This window comes from Aythya ferina, assembly GCF_964211825.1.
Source record: "Aythya ferina genome assembly, chromosome: Z".
Lineage (NCBI taxonomy): Eukaryota > Metazoa > Chordata > Aves > Anseriformes > Anatidae > Aythya > Aythya ferina.
This window is the reverse complement of record NC_140299.1, coordinates 56,992,773-57,000,601: the sequence shown is the minus strand read 5'-3', so window position 1 is coordinate 57,000,601 and position 7,829 is coordinate 56,992,773. Positions and strand designations below refer to the sequence as shown.

Here is a 7,829-nt window from a genome sequence, read left to right as displayed (position 1 = left end):
TTGGAAGCACTTCCTAGTATTTGAAAAATTGAAATTAACTTGAGGTGATATTTCTGAACTTGATCAAATGAGATGCAAAAACAATCATCTTCACACTCACCTGAGTATGAAGAATATAACTACAATGTTCTATAGATATACATTTTTTTTAGTGACATAGAGCTCCTGTCATTTATAAATACAGTTTGATCCACATTCCTTTGGAAAAAGCATCAATAAGTAAAAAATATACCAATAAAAATGAATCAGCAATTCCAGTGCTTGGGTTACCTTCAGACCTGACTACTCCTCTCTTTGTTAGCAGAATGGTTTTTGCCTTTATTTGAACATAATTGCTAGGAAATGCTATTCACCTTGTGACAGTGCTATTCAAAATAAAAAATAACTGAAGCAAGAGAACCTTTCTTGTTGCTAAAATTCTACAGACAGGTTATAAGCATTGTTCTGTCTTCTAATTTTTAGTTAACACATTCTTAAATTATTATGGACAACAACTTTGCCTTTTAAGGAATGCTAAACCCTAAGTTCTATAAAAAAATTGGTCAAAATTATATAATACACTGTATAATTGCCTCAGTTAGTAGAAATGCTCATTAAATGAGGGGGAAATCATTAATTAACTTGTATAATGAGCAACATCAGCACATCTTGTAATAATGGTAACTATTACAATTCAGATCAATTTAGTGATATCTGAGGGAGATGTCATCAAGCCCCACTGCCCTACCCCCTCTTCATTTCTATGAGCAACAGTACTGCAATTAGTATTATAAGGACCAGACTATATTTATTCTGTATGCCTTCTGTGGTAAGCAGTGTTAAAAGCACATTGCCAGATTTGCAGTAGATGTAGCTGCTTCTGTGAGCTTTGCATATATAAGAAGCATGGCACTAATAAGTGTGACAAAAGGTCTGCCTAGTAAAGTGTGAACACTGAAATGGATGCCTCACAAGGACTAGGATAAGCATTTCTCACAAGTCCCATGCCCCGCATTTTATCTCAATCTGTCATCCCTTGCAGCTCAGAGACCTGCTCAGATAGAGGATTTTAATCTCTCTCTCTCTGTCTCTTTTATTTATTTATTTATTTATTTATTAGTTGGGAGTGGGGGTGGGGGGGTGGGGGGGAAGAGGGGAGGGAAGGGAGTGGGTGCTGGGGAGCTGGGGTGAATTTTTAACAGGTTCCAATGGATCTCTATATCCCCATGGTGTTGAACAGCTAACTTTAAACTCAGACATATTCCTGATATCCTTGGTAAATGATGGCAAAGAGCTCCTTAGCCTAAATACACACTGAATAAATGGAGAACTCCTTTTATTTACTTTTGAACTCACAATGTTTAGTTGATGCCCTTATGCTCATATGCTGGATGAGATGGTGAGAGACAAGATTATGTTCTCTTCATGCCAATAATAGTTTTGTAGACCTGTATCCTGTCTTCTCTTAGATGTCTTGGCTAAAGAAGCTAAGCCTGACTGGTTCTCTATACATATGACCCAACCAGGAACCATGCCATGAAAGCTTTTGAGATTCTGGACATCTATGCCCGCGCTCAGCATGAAAGGAAGGAAATGTTCAACAGTTTGCAACACTTTCCAGGTATATTGGATTTACACGGCAAGGTTTTGGTAGCAGGGGGCTGCAGGGGTGGCCTCTGTGAGCAGAGCCCAGCATATGCCCCATGTCAGACCAGGTACAGCTCCAGCTGCTCCAAAAGGGACCCACTGCTGGTCGGAGCTGAGCCAGGGAGCAATGCTGGGTGGGCCTCTGGGAGAGCAGATTGAAGAAAGGGAAAAAAAAATGCTGTGCCAAAGCATCTGGGAGAGCGAGGAGTGAGAAGCAGCCCTACAGGTGCCAAGGTAAGTGCACGAGGTGCTCCAGACAGGCAGCAGCAGTTCCCCTGCAGCCTGTGCAGGGAGAGGCCCCAGGTGGAGCAGGCTGTCCCCCTGCAGCCCGTGGGTCCCACATGGAGCAGATCTCCACGCTGCAGCCCCCCCATGGGTGGAGGAGCCCCCGGTGGAGCAGGTGGATGTGGCCTGGAGGAGGCTGCGGCCCATGGAGAGCCCCCGCAGGAGCAGGCCCCGGGCCGGAGCTGCAGCCCGTGGACAGGAGCCCACGCAGGAGCAGGGGCTCTGGGGGGAGCTGCCGCCCACCTGTGGGGGACCCGTGCTAGAGCAGTTTGCTCCTGGGAGATGGATGGACCCTGTGGGATGGAGCTGTGTGGGAGCAGTTCTTAAAGCTTCAGAGACGAAATGTCAGGAACTGACCGCAGCCCTTATTCCCCATTTCCCTGCACTGCTTTCTTGGGTAGAGGAGGTGGAAGACGGTAGGTGGAGGGAAAGTGTTTTTAGTTTCTCATTGCTCTAGTCTACTAGTGATACACAATAAATCGTGTACGTCTCCCTCTGCTGACTCTGGCCTACGATGATAATTGTTATCTCCCTGTCCTCATCTCAATCCTTGAGCATGTTTTATAGTATTTTCTCCTTTTTTTTTTTTTTTTTTTCTCTGAGGAGGGGAGTGGGAGAGTGGATGTGGTGGAGTTCACCTGCCGAGGGGTAAAAATACTACATGATATCAGGACACTTATATTGTTACATCTCCTGGGCAGAAGCAGAATAACTTTTCTGTTTTTTAATAAGTAGATGTTAGAATGTGCTTTCTCTTATTTCAAAATTATGCTGTCTGTCTTGCTTGGAACAAATAGTGACAAGGAAGTTTTACTGATAGTTTTTTAGTGTCATATGTTTGGAAAATATTATTTCTTGGGGGTGAAGGGGTGAAGTGCATCCACAGTTCTCATCTAAAATCAAAGGTGTTGTAATGTGCCTTTTTTAATGCATATATTAGCTTTTTAATAACATTTCTAGGTGTAAAGCTCAGATGAAAATAATTTGTATAGATTGTGTGAAATTAGCAATGCTATGGCAAAAGTAAAGCATGCTCAGTTGAGAAGTTTGTGCAGGATTAGTACTTACCAAATAATTCATCTATATGTCCTCCCCTTCTGATTTCAATATTTGCTGACATAATTTTATAGATAAATTATAAATATATTCAAATATAAATAAATAAATAACTGTTTTAAAACTCTAAGAGCTACAGCTTCTATTTCCAGTATTCTTTTCAGACTCCTCTGTGGTCTTCCTGTGGTTGGTATTGCTCGCTGGTGTTCTGTGGTGATCTGTGTACATGAAGTGGAGGTCAGAGGTAGACTTTGCATATAGTGAAAGGATTTAAATGTTTACTAGTCTACTGCAGTGTCTTATTTCTGTCCTGTAACAACTTAAATGCCTAATTACAGAAAATGCAGTGCTTAAAATATACGTATAATTTCATACTAAGAAGCGGGATTTCTGAATGTTGGCATCTTTTGGGGCAGTATCATGACATGTAATCAAAAAATGAACTAGTTGTAGTAACCTTTTTTTTTTCAATACAGTGCAATGCGGGAGAAGGTATCTGACTGTAGTCTTGGAGTTAACCAAGAATAAGATAGTGTCCTCAAATATACAGATTTCTGACAGCAGACCACCACACTGAGACTAAGAAATGCATAAGGCCAGGTTATGTCAAGGACATATTTCTTTCTAAAGTAGTCTTTTGGATTTGGATATGCCTTTCATGGTAAAAAAGAGCAAAACATTATTGTGAGTAACAGTCATATTGCCTAATAATAATGTTTCAGTGTTGCCTAATGTAATTTGTTATGTGCAATTTTGTTATGTACAGAGCAACTCAGAAGAATCAAAATATAAAGACCTAATTCAAAAAATGCAGACTACAATACTTACATACATACATGTATAATATACATATCTGCATGTTATATGTATTTGTTATATATATTTGTTCTTTTGTAGAACAAATTGACAATATTAAATATCATGTATTTTCATTTCAGCTAAAACAAAACTGCATAATCTGTTTATATGGAGCTGCATGATAAGATTGTGTAATTTAATCTCATGTTGCTGAGAGCTGATTTCTTTTTCCCATGGATAAAAGTGAAATCTGTGGAAACTGCAGCTCATTTTCACTTAAGTTGTTCAGTGAGTGATGGTAAAACTTTGGTTAAAAGTTACAAACTGAACCACCTTTTGTTTGTTTGTTTGTTTTGAATGAATCAGGTGTTGTGACTTTTAAAAGAGCACATAATTGATTACTCGTCTACCCTAGGGGTAGCTGAAATGTATTTCTAGCCCTTTAGCTGCTTACTCTATTTATGGAAAATAAACAGTCATGTAAGAAAACTGTATGTTGATATTAAACCAATTTGTTCTCATCTGGTATGTTATAAGAAAATGAAGAATCGTGACCAATATTTCTCTTTATCCTGAACAGATTGATATGTAACAACCTGCAACATTTAACTTCCTGAACACTTTTTTGGAATCAAAATACTTTCTTAGAAAATAAAAAAAATAAAAAGGTGAAAAGCACTGAAAGAATATGCAAATACTGAAGACATTTTACTAGTATGATAGTTATAAAATTGTTACATTATTGGTGCTAGTAAATATCCATAGTATATTTAAAAATAAATATACATAAATAAATATAAACATAAATATAAATAAATAAACATAAAGCACAGAACACAGAATAGAAGACAGAAAAATCTACTTAGTGTTTTTTTTAGCTTAATTTCTTCAATTAAACTATGGTTGTCTTAATTTATTCCACCTGTTATTTAACTTTATCTTCCTGCTTCTTCCAAGTCAAAGATAATTAATGGCTTGCTAGAATAAACAGAACTGAACCCTTGTTTTTAAGGAGAGAAGTATTATTAAAACAATTCAGTACCTTTCAAAAGTGTTCAGAATAGAGGGAGCAACTTCTATGGAAGCTGGAATATTTAAAATGTCAGTTCCATGCTGTAGTGGAAGCTGTTTTTTTATGATATGTCAGTAGGACATATCACTGGAAGAAAACACTGATGTCTGATCGAACACAATTGTGTGATCTTTTGTGATCTTTTTAGCTATCTAAATATTAATATATAAATATTATTAGTATATCCAAAGCTCTAGAATGCCACAGTTCACATCACTTACAGATTATATATTTGATTATGTTATATGCATATCTCACAGTGCAGTTCCATTTCTTAATGAATGTAAGCAGTAGAAATGTAGCATTCTTAAGAGAAAAGATGAATATTCATCTTAATACATTCATTTTATGAATTTCTGCATGAAAAACCTCCAAAGTTTAGATAACACTTTACCTTTAATCAAGAAAGATCTTATAATTTCAGTATTTCACTGTGTGAATTTTGAATTACCTAGGTTCTGTGATACTCTGAAGTCCTTACATTTCATTCTTCTGCTCAACTGTAAAGTTATCTTTAATTTTCCAGACCAGATGGGCTAACAGTAGATTAATAGCAGAAGCAGGTTATTGATAAATACTGTGTTCTCAGATGCTTATGAGATAACTGTGAACAAATGGATTTTATTCCCCAGTATCTTGAAAATTATCTTTTCCTTCTAGATATTTGATAGAAATGTTTTCTTCAGTACCTATACAAAGATTCACAAAGGAGAAGACAAAAATCCCTGCCTAGCAAAATTAAACTTTTTTTTTTTTTTTTTTTTTTTTTTTTCAGAAAGAAATGTATTTATTTTGAGGTTTTAAATAATGCAGAAGTTGATATTTTCCAACCCTGGAATCTTCAGTCTACTGCTCAAGCATGCAATATCTTTCTCTGATTTAGTTAAAGGTAACTCTGTCTATGTGCATTAAAATCAGAACCATGAATTAAAATTAATGGACCACACTGGGATGTCATGCATTTTCTGAACTTTTAGAGGCTAACAAAATTCACAATGGGGCACAGTGAATCATGCAAGCTATGGTTGAGGCATGAATGGGGCACAGCTTCATCCAGTGAATGAGTGAATTAGAACCTAGATTGTCTTTATACTTGCTATAGGAAGGAAAGTACCTGTTACTGAAAATTCAGGTAAATAAGAGGTATTACAGCCTGACAGGTATGTAGATATTTTTGTTGTTGTTGTTGTTTGTTGTTTGTTTTGTTTTATTTTGTTTTTAAATACATTTGATATTAAATGTTTTGGAATTTCCAAATACATTTTTGAGTGAGAAGTTGAAATTCATGTTTGGTGCAATCGTGTCTGTTGACAAGCAGCAAAAGACTAACTGCTCTGAAATACATACATTTTTTTCTGAGCCACAGGATAAGTCATCTCTGGAAAGGATGATGTGACAACACGAGAGAGGATAAATGTTAGTCCAATGGAAAAAAGAACAATCAAAACTATTTGTTTGGCTAGACTTTTAATAGAAACTCCTGTGAGAACGTCAAGCTCATAGCCTTCATAAAGGCTGCAAGTTGAAGGAACTTCCAGTATAAAGATATTCAGCAAATTCTGGCCCATTCAGGATTTTAGTGCAAAAGACCATTGGCAAACTCCAGCTGAAAATGCAAATGATTTACAACCAGCTGAATATGATTGAAACTGCTGAAAAAAAGATGTTTCTTATTTTTTCCAGCTAAAGGCATCCACATCAGTAACTGTGTGAAATGAAAAACCTGTAATGCAGTCCTGCATTTCATTTTCTCACTTGCCTATATTAAAGATGAATTCACTATAAAATGTCAGGGATGATAGCCTTGTCTTATGGTGATCTAGCTTTTCTTTTTCTCATAGACTAAAACCATTACTGATGATGTTAAGCATGAAAATGAAGCATGAAAAGAATTTCTGAGATTTAAAAAACCCCAATAAATTCTAAATAGTAGGAGGAATCTTGGAATGGATTGTTTCTGCATGTGTGCCTGCTGATGTCATTTGCAGTAAATTTCAACCGCATTTTCATATTTAGTTGAGTCAAGGGGAAAATGATAATCCCAAAGATGACAACATTAGGTCACTCAGAAAGGGTGAGAATAGGTCAGAGCTGGGGATAGAGCAAAGAACAACACTGATGTCAGAGAGGAATAATTTATGAGAAAGGATAAGAATGATTCCACGGAGATAATAGGCAGTTAAAAGCATAAGGCCAATTTACCAATGTAATGTATTGTTTAGAACTGCTATTTTTATTATTATTATTATTATTTTTATGGGAAACAAAAATAAGCTGAAGTGGCTAACTGACGTCAGTTTTTCATAAGTATTAACTTCTTTGTCACTATTGCTCAGAATAAGCTTCCTTTGTTGGACATAGCCGTTAATGACTGTTATGAGAAAGGTGTTTAATACTGTTATGAAATGAGATGCACACAAGCTTCCTGTTCAGAAAGTCACCTCCATAAATGGAGCTCTGCTTGGAGGGTCTTAATGGAGAAAAACGTCCATTTGTGGTCTTTAAAAGAGAACTGCTACCGTGCTTCTCTATGAGAGGAAGTAATTTCCTTTTATTAGCTTGCAAAGTAAATTTCACAACCTCTTGGCCTGATATGCCCGATACCATTCCTCTTATTCAGTGACATTGTAATGCTATTGAAATAAAAATAAAAATAAAAAAACAACAACAATAAAAGAAACAAAACCTGACTGTACTGTTTTGTACTTTAAAATTCTTACGTCTATGTTGTGAAATAAGATTTTGCATTGAAATACCAACATTTCTGAAATAAAATAAATAAAATCTTAAAATTTGAAAAAGAGGTTATTATACACAATATGTTTTCTTTTGTTTTCCTATGTCTACAAAAGTATGTCTGAACTATGGCCTTGAGTCTTTTTTATGTTTTCTGGCAAGTCCATGAAGATGCCTTATCATAGAAAATACCTCAAGAAATTGTACAGCAGTCTATTGTACAGCAGTCTTCTTTTGTATTAGCATTCTTGGTGTA

At 36.2% G+C, this 7,829-nt stretch overlaps 1 long non-coding RNA gene across 1 annotated transcript; it reads left to right on the top strand.

Annotated features, from left to right (window-relative positions):
* Positions 1-1,727: 1,727 nt before the first annotated feature.
* Positions 1,728-7,262, top strand: LOC311427696. Its single transcript, XR_014687498.1, has 3 exons — positions 1,728-1,860; positions 5,613-5,726; positions 6,204-7,262. It is a non-coding gene; the product is annotated as an uncharacterized lncRNA (long non-coding RNA).
* The last annotated feature ends 567 nt before the right edge of the window (positions 7,263-7,829 follow it).